Source organism: Mobula hypostoma, chromosome 1 (genome assembly GCF_963921235.1).
Source record: "Mobula hypostoma chromosome 1, sMobHyp1.1, whole genome shotgun sequence".
NCBI lineage: Eukaryota > Metazoa > Chordata > Chondrichthyes > Myliobatiformes > Myliobatidae > Mobula > Mobula hypostoma.
Genome location: NC_086097.1, coordinates 203,740,023 through 203,762,911, shown reverse-complemented (window position 1 = coordinate 203,762,911; position 22,889 = coordinate 203,740,023). Strand labels below are relative to the sequence as shown.

The 22,889-nt window shown below is 43.3% G+C and overlaps 1 long non-coding RNA gene across 1 annotated transcript in view; it reads right to left on the bottom strand.

The window, feature by feature from the left end:
• LOC134342980 (uncharacterized) overlaps nt 1-19,488 on the bottom strand; it is a 34,581-nt gene extending 15,093 nt beyond the window's left edge. Inside the window, exon 1 of the long non-coding RNA XR_010017143.1 lies at nt 19,460-19,488. This is a non-coding gene — a long non-coding RNA (uncharacterized LOC134342980). The remainder of the gene's footprint in view (nt 1-19,459) is intronic.
• Nucleotides 19,489-22,889: the final 3,401 nt, after the last annotated feature.

Here is a 22,889-nt window from a genome sequence, read left to right as displayed (position 1 = left end):
TCAGAGGGTGGTAAGAGTGTGGAGGGAGCTGCCAGCGGAAGTGATGGATGCGAGTTTGATTTCAACATTTGAGAGTGGTTAGGATAAGTACCTGGATGGAGTGTATGTAGAGTCCAGGCGCAGGTCCATGGGACTAGACAGAATAATAATTCTGCACAGACTAGATGGGCCAATGGGCCTGTTTCTGTGCTGTGGTATTGTACGACTCCGTGACTCCGATGACTTTTGACAGTTAACTGCAACCAACCCATTTCACTGAATGTTTCAATGTACATTGTTTAGTGTAAAAGAACCTGCTTGGAAAAATTCTTCGATTATGCAGTTAATTTAAAAGTCTGGAAAAGTGAGCAGACAGGAGTACTGAAGAATGAGGTGTTTTCCATTGCCTTTGTTGAGCAGGTTTTCTGCTGAGGCCTTACTGCAGGTCATGGAACTCTGCAGTTCCCTCCACTCTTATCCTAGTAGGTGTGTCTGACAGTACTATTACATTTCAATACAATAGAGGGTGTAAACATCACAGGTCTCCTCTAATTCATTGCTTTCTCATGCCTCAGTGCAGCTGGTATGACCTGCCCACTGTAGCTGGTATATGGGAATAGATGCAAATTATTAAATCCTGTAATTTAAAATCTCATTGCATGGTTTGTAAAACGATAAATTTTTAATCACATCTCATCAATGGGTGAGGCAGGGACCTAAAATGAGATAGCATCAGAGTATATGTAGCATGAGATGCTGCCTGGCCCGCTGTGTTCACCAGCAACTTTGATGTCATTTTGATCCTCTCGTATCCCCTTTTGCCAATCACCTGTCCAGCTCTTGGCTCTATCCCTCCCCCTCCTGTCTTCTCCTATCATTTTGGATCTCCCCCTCCCCCTCCAACTTTCAAATCCCTTACTCACTCTTCCTTCAGTTAGTCCTGACGAAGGGTCTCGGTCTGAAACGTCGACTGCACCTCTTCCTAGAGATGCTGCCTGGCCTGCTGCGTTCACCAGCAACTTTGATGTGTGTTCCTTGAATTTCCAGCATCTGCAGAATTCCTGTTGTTTGATGTGTGTTGCTTGAATTTCCAGCATCTGCAGAATTCCTCGTGTCAGAGTATATGTGCTAGGTTTGTGTCCCGTGATTAACAAACACACTTTTATTCAGTTTGATGGTGCACAAGCTGTGTGATCCAACCCCTTCAACCTCCGTAAGATCTTATAGTGCAGTTAGAGATTCGAGATTGGCAGGTATGATGTTATGGGCATTACTGAGTCGTGGCTGAAAAAGGATCATATTTGGGAGCTTAACATCCAAGGATACACATTGTAGCAAAGGAACAGGCAGGTAGGTGGGGCGGGGGGTGGCTCTCTTGGTAAAAAGTGAAATCAAATCCTTAGAAAGAGGTGGCACAGGATGAGAAGATGTCACCTCTGATGGCAATGATGGGAGAAGTACACATGCCTTCGAACAGGAGCCAGGATGTGAGCTACAAATTACAACGAGAGGTAGAAAATGCAGGTCAAAAGGGCAATGTTACAATGGCCATGGGTGATTTCAATATACAGGTCGATTGGGAAAATCAGGTTGGTGCTGATTTTGGATCTCAAGAGAGAGAATTTGTAGAATTCCTATGAGATGGCTTTTTAGAGCAGCTTGTCTTTGAGCTCACTATGGGATCCGCTATTCTTGATTAGGGTGTTGTGTAATGAACTAGGTCTGATAAGGGAGCTTAAGTCTGCACCGTTTAATTTAAGATAAGCTCATCTTTATGTCTCATCTCTCTCTCTCTTATCTTCTCAAATTCCAATAGAATCCAGCAAATCAACATGTGCAGTTTTGGGCACCTTATCTAAGAAGAGGTGTGCTGGCATTGGAGAGGGTCCAGAGGAAGTTCATGAGAATGATTCCAGGAATAAAAGGGTTAACATATAAGGAACACTTAATGGCTCTGGGCCTGTACTCACTGAAGCTTAAAAGAATGAGGGGGGAATCTCATTGAAACCTATCGAATATTGAAATGCCTCAAAAGAGTGGATGTGGAGAAGATGTTTCCTATAGTGGGGGAGCCTAGGACCAGAGGGCACAGCCTCCGAATAGAGGAACATCCACTTAGAACAGAGGTGAGGAAGAATTTCAAAGTGTGGTGAAACTGTGGAATTCATTACCACAGACAATGAATGTGGATGCCAAGTCATTGGATATATTTAAAGCTAGGTTGATATTTTCTTGATTAGTCAGGGTTTCAAAGGTTATGGGGAGAATGCAAGAGAATGGAGTTGAGAGAGATAATAAATCAGCCATAATTGAATGGCAACACAGACCTGATGGGCCAAATGGTCTAATTCTGCTCCAATGTCTTATGGTCTATTAGACAACACTATTTCTCTGCAACAAACTCTTCTTCCGATCAATCACCAAAAAAAATGTTGATTCCTTCAATTAGAACAGGTCAGGAGATTCTTCCCAGGATAAACACCAAGTTCCACACGTGCACCTAATATGCGTCATTACTTAGGATATTGCTGTTTTATTTTCAGTGCTGGCATCAAGTCCAAATTCCATAAGATTTAAGATCATGATCTGTATCTCCAGCATTTCAAGCACAACCCCCTGCCCCCATGCCTTACTAACCTGGTTGATGGTATGAGTTGTGTTATGATTCACCCAAGAAATTTGAAGTATTTTAGCATGTATATAACCAAAGCAAGTTCTATCCATCCCAACTTTATTGAAATGGTCTCTTTCTTTGATAAATAGCCTGTATGAATTACTATCCAAATTTATGCTACTTTTCAAACTCATCTTCTTCTTTGCTCACATTAACAAAAACAGAAATATTGCGCACTCAAATGAACAATTTCATTCCCACGCTGTCTCTAATTGTTACATACATCTACCTCTTGATCAAACAGGTCTAGTTAGAAACTTCAAGCCAGCCTCATTGCATTCTGAAAAGACAAGGATGCACTTTGTATTTCCTCTCTAGGTTGGAAAACACCCTGCAGGCAAAGTAGGCTTCACTGAGTAAAACTCCCACTGGATGTGACAGATTACTAAAGCTTATTGACACAAAAGCAGTTTAAACTGACAGACAAGAACAACCAAGTACATTTATGAGTAATTGGTGCTTCCATAGTTCTGACTTGAGCAGGTTCCCACAACATTTGCAGTTCAACCATCCTGAGGTTGCAAAAGACAGTAGCCATCAGAGGGCATGGAGGGCTAGTTGTTATTTGGAGTAAAGGCTGTCATTATAATCCTGCATCTGTGAAGCATTATAAAAACCACAGGTGAGAAGATGTTCCACTAGGCCAATCCTCAAGAAATTACTTTATTGCAATACAGGTTGACAATTCCATCATTTACTCCAGGAAAAAAATGAGCTGAGTCTGTGAATTCTCTGTGACTGAGGGAACGTCACAATGCTCTTTGGTAAATCTGTACCTGATCACTTAATCTCCTAATTAACGCCAGGAAGTGTAGCTCTTGGGCATTTATGAGTCCATCAGCAGTATTTTCACATACCTGCTTTTGGAGACTGGTGTATTACCAGTGAACTCCAGAAGCAGAACCATCTCAGTATCTCTCACTTTTCCTTAGTAGAAGAATTAGGAATAACTTTTTGAACTTTTATCTACAACCTTCAGACTTAATATCGGCTGAAGATTAATGGTGCAAATAAGGCTGTTGATTTAAGCCCCAGAACCAGGTTAAATATCACTGGCACATGTCTTAAAGTTGGTATTTTGTGGCAGCAGTACATTGCAGTATATAATAATATAAAAATATAAATTTCAATGAGAAATATATATTAAAAATTAAATAAGTAATGCAAAAAGAGAATGAAAATATTGATGCGATAGGAATCTGAAGACCGAGAAAAGGAAGCTGTTCCTGAAATGTTGAGTGTGTAGCAATGAGAGGGCACGACCTGGGTGACGGGGGTCCTTAATGATGGATGCTGCCTTTTTTAAAGTATTGCTTTTTGAAGGTGTCCTGGATGCTGGGGAGGCTACTGCCCATGAAGGAGCTGGCTGAGTTTACAACTTTCTGCCGCTTTTTCCAATCCTGCGCAGTGGATGCAACCACTCCAAATACTCAAGGACGAGTTCATGAGTTGGACTGAAGTTGGAACTGGTGTGTTGTGAATGAGATGTTAAACACGTGCAAGTGGACTTGGAAGGTGCCACAGCACTGTTTGAGGAAAGGCAGGACCCATCTGGCAAGAGTTTGGGGCTCACTCATTTATGGTGTGCTAAGCATTTACATTTTGGTACTCAGGCACCTTCCAGATCCCTTTCAAAAAGTAAACCAGAGAGACATTTGAAAGAGTGTTAGAGTTTTTTGTGCTTTATACCCAGATTTAGCCCTTGCAGCTTCCCTTTGGGATAGGCTCAGTTTTATGTAGTTGCCACCAACTTTCAGCACAACAATTACAGGAGGGTATCTCCAAGGCAACCAGAGAGCAGCAATTATAACTGCCTTGGAGTTGTAGAGGCTGCAAGGGAGAGAAATTTACTGAGAGGAACATCAGTGAGATTTAGGTCAGTAGGGACGTCTTATGTATCAGGAAAGAAGGATGAGGGTGCAAGAAATCCATCGGGGCTACTAATGGAAGACTATCGCCAGGAAATTGTCTCCTCCAGGAGAGAAATCAATGGACAATGAAATAATATTGGAAGAAATTTCATGATCTCAATGTGAGCTCATATTGCTCACATACACACACACACACACACACACAAGAGTATATTAGTTTGAACGGGAAATGGGATGGATGCAGTGTAGAGCTGTGAGCTCTAATTTATGTCAGCAGTACAAGAAGCATATACTCCAGTGGTCAGGATCAACCATGGATGATGCATCCTAGCTGTGTGTTGATATGCAAGCACAACCAACAACCAGTATGATATAGAAAGAAAACAACAGGAATTCTGCAGATGCTGGAAATTCAAGCAACACACATCAAAGTTGCTGGTGAACGCAGCAGGTCAGGCAGCATCTGTAGGAAGAGGTGCAGTCAACGTTTCAGGCCGAGACCCTTCGTCAGGACTAACTGAAGGAAGAGTGAGTAAGGGATTTGAAAGTTGGAGGGGGAGGGGGAGATCCAAAATGATAGGAGAAGACAGGAGGGGGAGGGATAGAGCCAAGAGCTGGACAGGTGATAGGCAAAAGGGGATACGAGAGGATCATGGGACAGGAGGTCCGGGAAGAAAGACAAGCGGGGGGGCGGGACCCAGAGGATGGGCAAGAGGTATATTCAGAGGGACAGAAGGAGAAAAAGGAGAGTGAGAGAAAGAATGTGTGCATAAAAATAAGTAACAGATGGGGTACGAGGGGGAGGTGGGGCCTTAGTGGAAGTTAGAGAAGTCGATGTTCATGCCATCAGGTTGGAGGCTACCCAGACGGAATATAAGGTGTTGTTCCTCCAACCTGAGTGTGGCTTCATCTTTACAGTAGATAGACATGTCAGAATGGGAATGGGATGTGGAATTAAAATGTGTGGCCACTGGGAGATCCTGCTTTCTCTGGCGGACAGAGCGTAGATGTTCAGCAAAGCGGTCTTCCAGTCTGCGTCGGGTCTCGCCAATATATACAAGGCCACATCGGGAGCACCGGACGCAGTATATCACCCCAGCTGACTCACAGGTAAAGTGTTGCCTCACCTGGAAGGACTGTTTGGGGCCCTGAATGGTGGTAAAGGAGGAAGTGTAAGGGCATGTGTAGTACTTGTTCCGCTTACACGGATAAGTGCCAGGAGGGAGATCAGTGGGGAGGGATGGGGGGGACGAATGGACAAGGGAGTTGCGTAGGGAGCGATCCCTGCGGAATGCAGAGGGGGGGGAGGGCAAGATGTGCTTAGTGGTGGGATCCCGTTGGAGGTGGCAGAAGTTACGGAGAATAATATGTTGGACCTGGAGGCTGGTGGGGTGGTAGGTGAGGACCAGGGGAACCCTATTCCTAGTGGGGTGGCGGGAGGATGGAGTGAGAGCAGATGTACGTGAAATGGGGGAGATGCGTTTAAGAGCAGAGTTGATAGTGGAGGAAGGGAAGCCCCTTTCTTTAAAAAAGGAAGACATCTCCCTTGTCCTAGAATGAAAAGCCTCATCCTGAGAGCAGATGCGGCGGAGACGGAAGAATTGCGAGAAGGGGATGGCATTTTTGCAAGAGACAGGGTGAGAAGAAGAATAGTCCAGATAGCTGTGAGAGTCAGTAGGCTTATAGTAGACATCAGTGGATAAGCTGTCTCCAGAGACAGAGACAAAAAGATCTAGAAAGGGGACGGAGGTGTCGGAAATGGACCAGGTAAACTTGAGGGCAGGGTGAAAGTTGGAGGCAAAGTTAATAAAGTCAACGAGTTCTGCATGCGTGCAGGAAGCAGCGCCAATGCAGTCGTCGATGTAGCGAAGGAAAAGTGGAGGACAGATACCAGAATAGGCACGGAACATAGATTGTTCCACAAACCCAACAAAAAGGCAGCCATAGCTAGGACCCATACGGGTGCCCATAGCTACACCTTTAGTTTGGAGGAAGTGGGAGGAGCCAAAGGAGAAATTATTAAGAGTAAGGACTAATTCCGCTAGATGGAGCAGAGTAGTGGTAGAGAGGAACTGATTAGGTCTGGAATCCAAAAAGAAGCGTAGAGCTTTGAGACCTTCCTGATGGGGGATGGAAGTATATAAGGACTGGACATCCATGGTGAAAATAAAGCAGGGGGGCCAGGGAACTTAAAATCATCGAAAAGTTTAAGAGCGTGAGAAGTGTCACAAACATAGGTCGGAAGGGATTGAACAAGGGGTGATAAAACCGTGTCGAGGTATGCAGAAACGAGTGCGGTGGGGCAGGAGCAGGCTGAGACAATAGGTCGGCCAGGACAGGCAGGTTTGTGGATCTTGGGTAGGAGGTAGAAACGGGAAGTGCGGGGTGTGGGAACTATAAGGTTGGTAGCAGTGGATGGGAGATCCCCTGAGCGGATAAAGCCGGTGATGGTGTGGGAGACAATGGCCTGGTGCTCCTTAGTGGGGTCACGATCGAGGGGTAAATAAGAAGAGGTATCCACGGGTTGTCGCTGTGCCTCAGCAAGGTAGAGGTCAGTACGCCAGACTACAACAGCACCCCCCTTATCAGTGGGTTTAATAATAAGGTTAGGATTAGTGCGGAGGGAGTGGAGAGCAGAGCGTTCCGAAGGAGTGAGGTTGGAATGGGGACAAGGTGCGGTGAAGTCAAGACGGTTGATGTCCCGTCGGCAATTAGTGATAAAGAGATCCAGAGCAGGCAGAAGACCAGATCGGGGTGTCCATGAAGAAGAGGAGGGTTGAAGACGCGAGAAGGGGTCATCGGTGGGGGTGGAAGAGTCCTTGCCGAAGAAGCAGGCTCGGAGACGGAGACGGCGGAAGAACAGTTCCGCATCATGGTGAACACGGAACTCGCTGAGGTGTGGGCGAAGGGGGACAAACGTGAGGCCCTTACTGAGAACAGAGCGTTCTGCCTCCGACAGTTGAAGGTCGTAGGGGATGGTAAAGACCCGGCACAGATGAGAGCTGGGATCAGAGGGGGGAGGGGGGAGGCTGGGGGTGTCAATGGAGAGGGGAAGGTTGGGGTGAGAGGAAGATGGAGCCTCTGAGCGCCCAGGAGTTGACGGTGGGATCTGAGGAAGACGGGGCTGCGGAGTGGTGGTGGGGGAAGGGGAGACGGGAGTCACAATAGCAGCACATAATGACCCGGCCTGGAGTTCAAGGCTGGAGTCGCAGTTGGTGGTTTTCAAGGCTGGAGTCGCACTTGGTGGTTTTCAAGGCTGGAGTCGCAGTTGGTGGTTTCAAGGCTGGAGTCGCAGTTGGTGGTTACATGCCCTTACACTTCCTCCCTTACCACCATTCAGGGCCCCAAACAGTCCTTCCAGGTGAGGCAACACTTCACCTGTGAGTCTACTGGGGTGATATACTGCGTCCGGTGCTCCCGATGTGGCCTTTTATATATTGGCGAGACCCGACACAGACTGGGAGACCGCTTTGCTGAACATCTACGCTCTGTCCGCCAGAGAAAGCAGGATCTCCCAGTGGCCACACATTTTAATTCCACATCCCATTCCCATTCTGACATGTCTATCCACGGCCTCCTCTACTGTAAAGATGAAGCCACACTCAGGTTGGAGGAACAACACCTGATATTCCGTCTGGGTACCCTCCAACCTGATGGCATGAACATCGACTTCTCTAACTTCTTCTAATGCCCCACCTCCCCCTCGTACCCCATCTGTTACTTATTTTTATGCACACATTCTTTCTCTCACTCTCCTTTTTCTCCCTCTGTCCCTCTGAATATACCTCTTGCCCATCCTCTGGGTCCCGCCCCCCCTCCTTGTCTTTCTTCCCGGACCTCCTGTCCCATGATCCTATCGTATCCCCTTTTGCCTATCACCTGTCCAGCTCTTGGCTCCATCCCTCCCCCTCCTGTCTTCTCCTATCATTTTGAATCTCCCCCTCCCCCTCCAACTTTCAAATCCCTTACTCACTCTTCCTTCAGTTAGTCCTAACGAAGGGTCTCGGCCTGAAACATCGACTGCACCTCTTCCTACAGATGCTGCCTGGCCTGCTGCGTTCACCAGCAACTTTGATGTGTGTTGATATAGAAAGAAAGTTGTTCTCCATGCAGCATGCTCCCCCTCTCCATGCAGCCGATGAATCCAAAAGAATGGCAGAGACCGATACAGTTTGAGATCAGCGGTGTCACGGGAGTTGCCAGTCAGCATTGAAATCAACATAGGACTGCCTTAAGGACTCCAGCTCCATATTTTTCCTCAGGGTTTACTCCCAAAGCCTTTTCCATTAGCTTCAAGGCAATGAGATCAGATTTCCTTCTCTCAGAGGAGCTGCCAACCCCCATGGCCAATGAGCCCCACCTGCCCATCTTTCCTTTCATAATTCAGTGTTTTGAAACATTTATAGAATACCTCATGGATATGAGGAGTAATATTTTGCTGCCAGCACTTAAATCTTGGGAAGATATTTTTAATTTTATTATTTGCAATGGCTCATGTCTTCTCCTGAGATTCTCATTCTTCAGCCATCTAAATTCTGCCACAGAGAATGATGTTTGATCTGCAAAAACAATCACTGCTCTTACCTTTTGGGTTTCTTGCCAATGCAAACCAGAGACTAGAAATAGGGATACATACTATGAAAATGTAAACCACTAGTGTTGATACATAAAACTAAGTATCTTCAAAAAACAATTACATAAGAAATAGAAACCATTCATTTGTTGTAAGCACTCACAAAAAGCATTTCTGAGTGAAGTTCACATCTGAATATTTAATACATTTAATATTATCACACTTGATATACTGGGCACTATTTTTAATGAAGTGTTAACAGCTTATTTTATAAATGTTAATATCCACTTTTGAAATTATGTAGACAGAATGCAATGAAATCAAATTGTATTGCTGCATGTACAGAAATTTTATATAAATAAAATTAAACATCATTCAGGTGCAGAGAGAGAAGTCTGAAACTTTACAAACACAGGAACAGAATTCCCAATGTTTGAATGAACTCCATAGATTCAAGCATTTGACATCTGCCCACATCCATCCCCTTCCCCCACCCTCAGTCCCTGAAGTTAAAACTCAGATATCACTTTAAATAATTGGAACATAGAACAGTGCAGGTTATTGCTTAATTGCCCACGAAAAAGTGATTTGATAACAATTTAGCAGCACCTGATCTGTAAACTCAAAGCTACAAGTACACATTTCAAGCATGCAAAGCACTCAGACATAAAATACACTTCAGGCATTGAGCAACGTGAAAAGCAAATGATCTTGTACTGATTCCCAGTCTGTGCTGAATTAGCTGATCTTAGTCAAGCATAAGTTAGGGTGTTAGAATTGGCTTTCCATAACTCAAGGCTCAAAAGGGAAACTGCAGCCAAAGCTCCTCTTCCTGACTGATATTCATGAAGAGTTTTGGAAATTTATCACCTGAAGTTAGAATTGGGCTGCGTAGAGCAGTAATGTCACTTCATTAAGTTAGTTTGTTGATACTTGCACTCGATGTTGGTGAATGACTGCTATGGTCATACTGTTGATTACTTGGTTACGATGGAACTGCACTCTGACATATATTAAAAAATATCTTTAGGAAATGAAACCGTGGAAAAAATACAATAAAGAACCCAAGTGCTTTATTCATTAGTTATTGGAATTGGCACATCTCCGCAGGCTCAACCATGACAGGGTTTATACAAAGAACTTTTATAAAATTATAAGGCCATCAAAACCCTCTTAGAGAACTATTAATCAAAAGGTTAGAGCTCACTCTTACATCTGAGCAATATTTGATGCCCTTTTCAAAGATGCTCCATACATCATATTTTTAGCACAGAACTAGGCCATTCAGATCAAGTGGTCTATGAGAATATTTCCACACCACATAAACTTCTTTTCAGTTCACTCCCAATGAACTCTATCATCTTATAATTTGATGCCTCTCTCTATCATCCCCTTACATAACCTACTCCTAAAGGCATCAGGGATCTCAACTATACCACATGGTAGCAAGTTATACCCATTAATCACAAATAGCATGTACATTATTCACATTGAAATTTGAGAGAGAAAAAGTAAAATCCAATGTGTCAGTATTTCAGTGGAATAAAGGAAATTACAATGGCATGAGAGGGGAATTGGCCGATGTTGACTGGAAAGGGACATTTGCAGGAAAGACAGCAGAGCAGCAATGGTTGGAGTTTCTGCAAAAAAATGAGGGAAATGCAAGAGCGGAAAAGGTTTAAAAAGAAGACCACCATATTCTGCAGGCAGCGTTCGGAGCAGGCAGCAGAGTGACAGGAAGCAGACTGTTAGGGTTTTGGCTCAATGGGCTTAGGTGGTAACGAGGCGAGGTAGGTTTACCTGTGTTAATTGTGGAAAGGAAGTATGTGTGTGAGGCCAGCGTTCTGTGCTCGGTGTCAGATGTGGGAGGTCCTGGAGTCTCCCAGCCTCCTGGACGGCCATATCTGCACCCGGTGTGTCGAGCTGCAGCTCCTAAGGGACTGCATTAGGGAACTGGAGATGCAGCTCAATGACCTTCATCTAGTCAGGGAGACTGAGGAGGTAATAGAAAGGAGTTATAGGCAGGTGGTCATACCAGGGCCATGAGAGACAAACAAGTCAGTAACAGTCAGGAGAAGGAAGGGGACGAGTCAAGTACTAGAGAGTACCCCCGTGACTGTACTCCTTGACAATAAGTACTCCTGTTTGAGTATTGTTTGGGGCGACAGCCTACCTGGGGGAAGCAACAATGGTCGTGCCTCTGGCATAGAGTCCAGCCCTGTGGCTCAGAAGGGTAGGGAAAGGAAGAGGAAGGCAGTAGTGATAGGGATTCTATAGTTAGGGGGTCAGACAGGTGACTCTGTGGATGTAGGAAAGAAACTCGGATGGTAGTTTGCCTCCCAGGTGCCAGGGTCCGAGATGTTTCAGATTGCGTCCACAATACCCTGCAGTGGGAGGGAGAACAGTCGGAGGCCGTGGTACATATTGATACCAATGACATAGGTAGGAAAAGGGAAGAGGTCCTGAAAAAAGACTACAGGGAGTTAGGAAGGAAGTTGAGAAGCAGGACCGCAAAGGTAGTAATCACGTGCCTGTGCCACGTGACAGTGAGTAAAGGAATAGAGTGAGGTGGAGGATAAATGTGTGACTGAGGGATTGGAGCAGGGGACAGGGATTCAGATTTCTGGATCATTGGGACCTCTTTTGGGGCAGCTGTGACCCGTACAAAAAGGACGGGTTGCACTTGAATCCCAGAGAGACCAATATCCTGGCAGGGAGGTTTGCTAAGGTTATTGGGGAGAGTTTAAACTAGAATTGTTGGGGGTGGGAATGGAACTAAAGCGACTGGAGAAGAGGTGGTTGGCTCACAAATAGAGAAATCTTGTAAACAGTGTGTGAGGGAGGATAGGCAGGTGATAAAGAAGGGATGCGCTCAGACAGACGGTTTGGGATGTGTCTATTTTAACACAAGGAGTATTGTGAACAAAGCGGATGAGCTTATAGCGTGGATCTGTACTTGGAGCTATGATGTGGTGGCCATTACAGTGACTTGGATGGCTCAGGGACAGGAATCGTTACTTCAAGTGCCAGGTTTTAGATGTTTCAGAAAGGACAGGGAGGGAGGCAAAAGAGGTGGGGGCGTGGTACTGTTGATCAGAGATAGTGTCACGGCTGCAGAAAAGGTGGACATCATGGAGGAATTGTCTACTGAGGCTCTGTGGGTGGAGGTTAGGAACAGGAAGAGGTCAATAACTCTTCTGGGTGTTTTTTATAGGCCACCCAATAGTAACAGGGATATCAAGGAAAAGATAGGGAAACAGATCCTGGAAAGGTGTAATAATAACAGAGATGTCATGATGGGAGATTTGGGAAATTAATATTGATTCGCATCTCCCTAAAGCAAGGGGTTCAGATGGGGTGGAGTTTGTTAGGTGTGTTCAGGAAGGTTTCTTGACACAATATGTAGATAAGCCTACAAGAGGAGAGACTGTACTTGATTTGGTATTTGGAAATGAACCTGGTCAGGTGTCAGATCTCTCAGCGGGAGAGCACTTTGGAGATAGTGATCATAATTCTATCTCCTTTACAATAGCATTGGAGAGAGTTATGAACAGACAAGTCAGAAAAGTGTTTAATTGGATATCAGGCAGGAAATTGGAAGCTTAAATTGGGAACAGATATTCTCAGGGAAAAGTACGGAAGAAATGTGGCAAATGTTCAGGGAATATTTGTGTAGAGTTCTGCATAGGTACATTCCAATGAGACAGGGAAGTTATGGTAGGGTACAGGAACCGTGGTGTACAAAGGCTGTAGTAGATCTAGTCAAGAGGAAAAGAAAAGCTAACAAAAGGTTCACAGAGCTAAGTAATGTTGGAGATCTAGAAGACAATAAGGCTAACAAGAACAAGCTTAGAAAGGAAATTTGGAGAGCCAGAAGGGACCATGAGAAGGCCTTGGCGGGCAGGATTAAGGAAAACCCCAAGGCATTCTACATGTATGTGAAGAGCAAGAGGATAAGACGTGAAAGAATAGGACCTATCAAGTGCGAAAGTGTGTATGAAACCGGAAGAAATAGCAGAGGTACCTAATGAATACTTTACTTCAGTATTCACTATGGAAAAATATCTTGGTGATTGTAGTGCTGATTTGCAGCAGACTGAAAAGCTTGAGCATGTAGATATTAAGAAAGAGGATGTGCTCCTGATTTTATTCTCACAAGTCAATGAATATGTTGTAAAAAAAAAAGATTACTCCCCACTTTGTACATAGTTTTCTTCATTCGATTGTTTTTTCTTTCCTCTCCTTTCTATAAGTGTATTCCTCAGATAAATATTATGTGGAAATTTGTGACAAATATGTCTATATGATATACAGGTACAGTATCTGAAATAGATCTTATGGAAATGTTTGTTTGATGATGAACTTAAATAAACAATAAATTACAAAAAAAAAGAAAGAGGACATGCTAGAGATTTTGGAAAGCAGCAAGTTGGATAAGTCACCAGGACCGGACACAAGCTACTGTGGGAGGCGAGGGAGAAGATTGCTGAGCCTCTGGCAATGAGCTTTGAATCATCAATGGGGATGGGAGAGGTTCCGGAGGATTGGAGGGTTGTGGATGTTGTTCCTTTATTCAAAAAAGGGAGTAAAGGTAGCCCAGGAAATTATAGACCAGTGAGTCTTACTTCAGTGGTTGGTCAGTTGATGGAGAAGATCCTGAGGGGCAGGATTTATGAACATTTGGAGAGGCATAATATGATTAGGAATAGTCAGCATGGCTTTGTCAAGGGCAGGTCGTGCCTTACCAGCCTGATTGAATTTTTTGAGGATGTGACTAAACACATTGATGAAGGAAGAACAGTAGATGTTGTGTATATGGATTTCAGCAAGGCATTTGATAGGTACCCCATAGAAAATAGAAACATATAAAATATGTGCAGGAGTAGGCCATTTGGCCCTTCAAGCCTGCACTGCCATTCAGTATGATCATGGCTGATCATCCTACTCAGAACCCTGTACCTGCCTTCCCTCCATACCCCCTGATCCCTTTATCCACAAGGGCCATATCTAACTCCCTCTTAAATATAGCCAATGAACTGGCCTCAACTGTTTCCTGTGGCAGAGAATTCCACAGATTTACCACTCTCTGTGTGAAGAAGTTTTTTCCTTATCTCAGTCCTAAAAGGCTTCCCCTTTATCCTTAAACTGTGACCCCTCATTCTGGACTTCCCCAACATCGGGAACAATCTTCCTGCATCTAGCCTGTCCAATCCCTTTAGAATTTTATATGTTTCAATAAGATTACCCCCTCAATCTTCTAAATTCCAGCGAGTATAAGCCTAGTCGATCCAGTCTTTCATCATATGAAAGTCCTGCCATCCCAGGAATCAATCTGCTGAACCTTCTTTGTATTCCCTCTATGGCAAGAATGTCTTTCCTCAGATTAGGGGACCAAAACTGCACACAATACTCCAGGTGTGGTCTCACCAAGGCCTTGTACAACTGCAGTAGAACCCCCCTGCTCCTGTACTCGAATCCCCTTGCTATGAATGCCAGCATACCATTCGCCTTTTTCAACGCCTGCTGTACCTGCCTGCTCACTTTCAATGACTGGTGTATAATGACACCCAGGTCTCGTTGCACCTCCCCTTTTCCTAATCGGCCACCTTTCAGATAATAATCTGTTTTCCTGTTCTTGCCACCAAGGTGGATAACCTCACATTTATAACCTCACATGCAAGGCTTATTGAGAAAGTAAGGAGGCATGGGATCCAAGGGGACATTGCTTTGTGGATCCAGAACTCTCTGGCCCACAGAAGGCAAAGAGCGGTTGCAGACGGGTCATATTCTGCATGGAGGTTGGTGACCAGTGGTGTGCCTTGGGGATCTGTTCTGGGACCCCTACTCTTTGTGATTTTTATAAATGACCTGGACAAGGAAGTGGAGGGATGGGTTAGTAAATTTGCTGACGACACAAAGGTTGGAGGTGTTGTGGATAGTGTGGAGGGCTGTCAGAGGTTACAACGGGACATTGATAGGATGCAAAACTGAGCTGCGAAGTGGCAGATGGAGTTCAATCCAGATAAGTGTGAAGTGGTTCATTTTGGCAGGTCAAATATGATGGCAGAACATAGTATTAATGGTAAGACTCTTGGCAGTGTGGAGGATCAAAGGGATCTTGGAGTCCGAGTCCATAGGACTCTCAAAGCTGCTGTGCAGGTTGACTCTGTGGTTAAGAAGGCATATGGTGCATTGGCCTTCATTAATCATGGAATTGAACTTAGGAGCCGAGAGGTAATGTTGCAGCTATATAGGACCCTGGTCAGACCCCACTTGGAGTACTGTGCTCAGTTCTGGTCGCCTCACTACAGGAAGGATGTGGAAGCCATAGAAAGGATGCAGAGGAGATTTACAAGGATGTTGCCTGGATTGTGGAGTATGCCTTATGAAAGCAGGTTGAGTGAACTCGGCCTTTTCTCCTTGGAGCAACGGAGGATGAGAGGTGACCTGATAGAGGTGTATAAGATGATGAGAGGCATTGATCGTGTGGATAGTTGGAGGCTTTTTTGCAGGGTTGGGATGGTTGCCACAAGAGGACACAGGTTTAAGGTGCTGGGGAATAGGTACAGAGGAGATGTCAGGGGTAAGTTTTTTTTAAGCAGAGAGTGGTGAGTGCGTGGAATGGGCTGCTGGCAACGGTGGTGGAGGCAGATACAATAGGGTCTTTTAAGAGACTTTTGGATAGGTACATGGAGCTTAGAAAAATAGAGGGCTATGGGTAAGCCTAGTAATTTCTAAGGTAGGGACATGTTCGGCACAACTTTGTGGGCTGAAGGGCCTGTATTGTGCTCTAGGTTTTCTATGTTTCTATGTTTCTAAGGCAGATATATTCCAACTAAGAAGAAATTTTCAAAGGGATAAAGGATAATACTGTGGCTGACAAGTGAAGTCAGAGCCAAAGTAAAAGCAAAAGTAAAAGCAAAAGAGAGGACATACAAGGAAGCCAGAGGTAGTGGGAAGATAGAGGATTGGGGAGCTTTTAAAAACTTGCAGAAGGAAACTAAGAAGTTCATTCAGAAGGAAAAGATGAATTATGAGAGGAAGCCAACGACTAATATCAAAGAAGATACTAAAAGCTTTTTTAAGTATAGAAAGGGTAAAAGAGAGTCGGGGGTAGATATCGGACCAATACAAAATGACACTGGAAATACTGTAATGTGAGATGCAGAGATGGCAAAGGAACTGAATGCATATTTTGCATCAGGCTTCACAGTGGATGACGTCTGCAGTATACCGGACATTCAAGAGTGTCAGGGAAGTGAAGTTTGTGCAGTGAAGATTACGACTGAGAAGATGCTCAGGAAGCTTAGTGGTCTGAGGGTGGATAAATCTCCTGGACCTGATGGAATGCACCCTCGGGTTCTGAAGGAAGTAGCTGGAGAGGTTGCGGAGACATTAACAATGATCTTTCAGGAATTCGACTGGAAAATTTCAAATGTTACTCTGCTATTTAAGAAAGGTGGGAGGCAGCAGAAAGGAAACTATAGACTTGTTAGCCTGACATCAGTGGTTGGGAAGTTGTTGGAATCGATTTTTTGGGATGAGATTGTGGAGTACCTGGAGGCATATGACAGGATAAGCCAAAGCCAGCATGGTTTCCTGAAAGGAAAATCTTGCCTGACAAACCTACTGCAATTCTTTGAGGAAATTACAAGCAGGGTAGGCAAATAGATGCAGTAGACATTGTGTACTTGGATTTTCAGAAGGCCTTTGACAAGTTGCCACATGTGAGACTGCTTAGTAAGATAAGAGCCCATGAAATTACAGGGAATTTACTAGTGTGGGTGGAGCATTAACTGGTCGGCAGAAAACAGAGAGTGGGAATAAAGAGATTCTATTCTGGCTGGCTGCTGGTTACCAGTGGAGTTCCTCAGGGGTCGGTGTTGGGATCACTGCTTTTTACGATGTATGTCAATGATTTGGACTACAGTATCAACGGATTTGTGGCAAAATTTGCCGATGATACAAAGATAGGTGGAGGAGCAGGTAGTGTTGAGGAAACAGAGAGCCTGCAGAGAGACGTAGATAGTTTAGGGGAATGGGCAAAGAAGTGGCAAATGAAATACAATGTTGGAAAGTGTATGGTCATGCACTTTGGTGGAAGAAGTAAACGGCAGACTATTATTTAGATGGGGAGAAAATTCAAAATGCAGAAATGCAAAGGGACTTGGGAGTCCTTGTGCAAAATATGCTGAAGGTTAACCTCCCGGTTGAGTCAGTTGTGAAGAAGGCAAATGCAATGTTGGTATTCATTTCTAGAGGTATACAATATAAGAGCAGGGATGTGTTGTTGAGGCTCTATAAGGCACTCATGAGACCACACTTGGAGTATTGTGTGCAGTTTTGGGCTCCTTATTTCAGAAAGGATATACTTATATTGGAGAGGGTTCAGAGAAGATTCATGAAAATGATTCCAGGAATGAAAGGGTTACTGTATGAGGAATGTCCGGCAGCTCTTGGGCTGTATTCCCTGGAGTTCAGGAGAATGAGGGGGGATCTCATGGAAACATTCAGAATGTTAAGAGGCCTAAACAGATTCCATATGACAAAGTTATTTCCCGTGGTAGGGGAGTCTAGGACAGGAGGGCATGACTTCAGGATTGAAAGACATCCTTTTAGAACTGAAATGCGGAGAAATTACTTTCGTCAGAGGGTGGTAAATCTGTGGAATTTGTTGCCACGAGCGGTTGTGGAGGCCAAGTCATTGGATGTACTTAAGGCAGAGATAGACAGGTTCTTGATTAGCCAGGGCATCAAAGGGTATGGGGTGAAGGCAGGGGAATGGGGATGACTGGAAGAATTGGACCAGCCCATGATTGAATGGCAGAGCAGACTCGATGGTCCAAATAACCTACTTCTGCTCCTATTTCTTATGGTCTTATTATTTCTTACTGAATATATATTTGACTTTTATAGCCCCTGATTTTGGATTTTGGACTTTACCACAAATAGAACCTTTTTTTACCTCGTGCAAAAAAATATCTCACATACTTAAAAGAATACTATATTATTATATTAGTCCTGTCAGTGCTGCCTCCTATTAGAGGTAAGTAATGTTATTAAAATTTCTGTAGGTTGTTGAAGTTTTCCCACTTAATCTAATAAAATCCTATAACACATCATAAAAAATTCAATAAAAGTATTGTAGTACCTACTAAAAATTCGTTTACATTAGTATATTTTCTATGTCTCTGTTCCTTTTTTTCATTTGCAGCATTCATAGTTCCTCTTTTCAACAATTTAATGATTCTTATGTCAAATTAAATGAAAATTTCCAGAATGCAGAAGTGGAAACTCTTTATTTCTAAATATGGAACCTTTAAGTCCTTACAGACATCAGTCAGAGATTCACAGATCTTATAAATAGGAAGTTTTCAACTTGGCTGAATTGCTTCAACAAATAGTGTTTCAAATTGTACTTCTAATACAACTTGCTCAGAAGAATAGATCACCCAAATTGCAAGACATTACTTCATGAGATTAAAATGGCAAAGCTGTATCTGTTAATGAGTATAATCTGAATTCCAAACTGCAGTAATTGCCTTAAGATGATCCAACTTTCATTTATACAGGTGACTCAAAGCCTGAAGGTTTGATGAATTGTGCAAGGGATAGTGTTCGACTTCAAACCAATATGTAACGTTGGTAGTGTGGGCTGATGGGCAACTAATGAAACTTAATGCTGATTAGAAAATTAAAAGAGGAAATGTAAACTATACAACACAATTTTAAAAGAAGTACAAAAACAATTTGATCTCAGGATATATGTGTTTAATCTGTTGAATGTGACTGGCAATGTTAAGAAACAAATGGGATCATAGCTTTATTAGTAGAAGCACAGAGAACAAAATAAATGAACTTATGATGAATCTTTATAAGACACTGATTTGGCCACAACTTAAGAAAGAATGTAAAGATTTTGGTGAGAGTGCATCAATTTATCAAAATAGTTCCAAGTATGAGGAACCTCAGGTATGTTGGTAGACTGAGGAGAGTGTGTCTATTCTTCTTCCAACAGGAAAGGTTGCAGGGAGATCTGATAGACTTAAAATCACAAAGAGCATGGATAGAGTTGATGAAGAAACGCTTCCTCTTGATGGTGGGATTACACAGCAGTGAAAGTAGAGTGAAGGTAATGGCAAAACTTCAGAATTGACACGGAATAAATGCAAATGTTCGTCATCTAGAATGGTGGAGGCAGATTCAGCCGTACAGTTTAAAAAGGAGCTGAATAAGTATATAAGCCACAGGGAGAGTTCGATACCACACAGAAACAGCCACTTCAGCCCAGTAACTCACACATACTATTAATTAATCATTTACACAAATCATTTTATTCTCCCCACATTCTGTTCAGCTCACCCTACTTACGCTCCAGAGACAGCTTACAGCAGTCAACTAACCGATCGGCATACACAGCTGTGGGATAAGGGCGGAAACCAGAGCACTCAGAGGAAACCATGCAGTCACATAGAAAATGCGCAAACTCCGAGCAGACCGCAAGCAAGGATTGATCGCAGGTTCTTGATGCTGAAATGCAACAGACTAGATGCTCCAGTATACTGCCCCATCTGACCAAACAAAATTTGTATTTAAGGGGGAAAGGGCAGGAGATCTTCTGTGTGAGAACCATCTCTAATTCTGTTATGTATTGTTCTCTTTTTGATGATAAAGAGGAGCATTGAACGCGTTGTTTTTCTTGGTTGTATTTTTGGAAAGCAGACATAGGAAACAGTCTTTTTACAAGGCATCTGTTAGTCTTGTGAGACCATGGATCTGTGCCTGGAAAGTCTTCACTCTCCAGGGTGCAGTCCTGGGCAAAGTTGTATGGAAGACCAGCAGTTGCCCATGCTGCAAGTCTCCCCTCTCCATGACACCAATGTTGGTGTCCAAGGGAAGGACCCATACAGCTTGGCACCAGTGTCATCACAGAGCAGTGTGTGATTAAGTGCCTTGCTCAAGGACACAACACATGTTGCCTCGGCTGGGGCCCGAACTCACAACCTTCAGGTCGTTAGTCCAATGCCTTAACCACTTGGCCACTTGGCCACACATAGGAAACAGTGACTCTGTGATTTATAAGACATGAATAACATTTTATGGCCTAAGCTAAACAAATGAAAACCTAAAAAACGCAGATGCAGGAAATCTGAAATAAAAATTGAAAATTATGGAATCCCTCAGCAGGACAGGCAGTATCAGAAACAGCTTAAACGTTTCAGGTGTGGAAATCTTCAAAAGAACTCTGAAAAAGAGAAAACAAGTTAGAATGTAAAAGGAGAGGAGGCAAGGGAGGGGTAGCTAAAATCAAGGGAATATGACCGATAGGATGAGAACAAATGAATTAATAGCATTTAGTTTATTAGCTGGATTCAGATTAGTCTTCTATGTCTCTGTAATGCATTACTAATTGCAAGGTCGCAGAGTAAAACTACTAGTGCATAGTATGGCAAGTGAAAACCAAGATCCTGTGATAATTTTAACAATTCATACAAACAACCTTCTGAAGAGATCTGAAGATCTAATTACAATCTATCCAGAAGAAGTGTAGGAGCAGCTGAGGTATGGTTGGTCAGCACGCAATTCAGGCACCACCTACAAAGTGCTGTAGGAACTCAGCAGGCTAATCAGCAACTATGGAAAAGAGTACAATCGATGTTTTGGGGTGAGGTCCTTTGTCCTGCTGAAGGGTCTCTGCCCAAAACGTCGACTGTACTCTTTTCCGTAGATGCTGCCTGACCTGCTGAGTTCCTCCAGCATTATGTGTGTGATGCTCAGATTTCCAGTATCTGCACTCTTTCTCTTATTTGCGGCGCAGAATTCAGTATCAGTTTTGACCACCACACCATATTAACATAGAACGTAGAGCAATACAGCACAGGAACAGGACATCGTTCTACAATATTTTGCCAAACCAATTAAATTAGTAATCAAATAGCTAACTAAATTAATCTCTTCTGCCTGCAAAATGTCCATATTCTTCTATTTTCCTCTCAGTCATGTGCCTCTCTAAGCGTCTTTTAAAAGTCTCTAAAGTGTGTGTTCTACTCCCACCCCAGACAGTGCATCCCAGGTGCCCACCACTCTTAGTGTAAAAAAACTTACCCCTCACAACTCCTTTGAAATTACTCCCTATCACCTTAAAAGCATGTCCTCTGGTATACAGCATTTCAACCTTTGGAAAAATATGTATTGTCTTTCTACTCTATCTATGCCTCTCATAATCTTATAAACCTCTATCAGATCTCCTCTCAGCTGCTGGTGCTCCAGAGAAAACATCACAAGTTTTTTCAGTCTCTCGTAATACCACACAGCCTGTAATCCAGGCAATTTACTGGTAAACCTCTTCTGCACCCTCTCCAAAGTCCCAACACCCTTCCTTTAATGGGGAGATTAGAACTGTATGCAATACTCCAGATGCAGCCTAACTAGAGTTTTATAAAGCTGCAACATAATTTCCTGACTTTTGAATGCATTGCCGTGACTAATAAAGCAAGCATGCCATAAGCCTCCTTAACCACCCTATCAACCTGTATAGCCACCTTCAGGGGGCTATGAACTTGGACCTCAAGATTCCTCTGCTCATCAGCACTGCTCAGGATCTTAACTTTAACAGTGTACTATCTCTTTGCATTTGACCTACAAATGTGTGCAACACTTCACATTTGGCTGGGTTAAACTCCATCTGCCATTTCTCCGCCCATTTTCTACGTCATCTCAGAAAATGTTAATACATTCAATGCACCATTGCATTGCAGATACATCAATGTCAGTCACAGAAGCCTGAAGAATCCAAGCCAGCTGGCCTTTTGGCTAAGAAATTAACCACTGCTATTTTCTTCTGAGCTAGGGGAACATTGGCAATACAATACTTGGACAAGTCACTCATATCTAATCCTTAAGGAAATAAAGACCTCAAGATTACACACAAAGGAACATTCCAAGTTCTAAACATTTCACGCAGTCAACTACTCAATAAAATTATGTTTGTGGAATTTGCCAACAAATCCTGCCATTTTAGAGTTAGTAATTTAAGGTAAAGTATCTTAAGGCATTTAGTGTGTTATGTTGCAAGACCGCAACTTCAGGGCTCTTTTTCTTTGATTCCATAAGATATTTATAACAAAATCTCAATAAATTATCTTTATTTTCCTTTTACTTTAGTCCTGATCCCACTGATACTGCGATACATTCTGTACCAGGAGAGCATACTGAGAGCCGGTTCACAGGGCTTGCAAATGGTTTTCGTAAATTTTTGGTTTGAAGGCAGCAAGTCATTGCTAGTTGGTGTGCTCCTTAAATTTTACATATTCCTGCTGGGAAGACAGTCTCCTTCATAATCCTCAATATTCACGATTCAGCATTTCAATCCGCCAGTATATATCCCCACATTTGAATCCAATAATAGGAGACCAAATGGCTTCCTTCACGTTCAGAAAGCTAATTGAAAAAATATTGCTTTCCTCTCCTCCTTTAATCTTCCTCAACACTGATCAGAAACGCAACAACTAATCAGGCAATGCAAATTGGAATTTTATTCAACTCATTCGTTACTCAGCTTCATGAGTTTCATTAGTAAGGCATATTCCAGAACTGGCTATTATTTTAATACAGCTTTGTTAACCAAGTAATTTCTGCAGAATCATTGTGCATTTTATTTGTGCTTGTGAAGATTAAAAATTTTTTATTTACTTGTACCGCATTTTTGAAGTTAGCCTTAAATTAATGATACTGAATGTACTAGGGAATTTTTTTGTGACAGAAAACATGCTGCTGCACTTTCAGGTGGAAA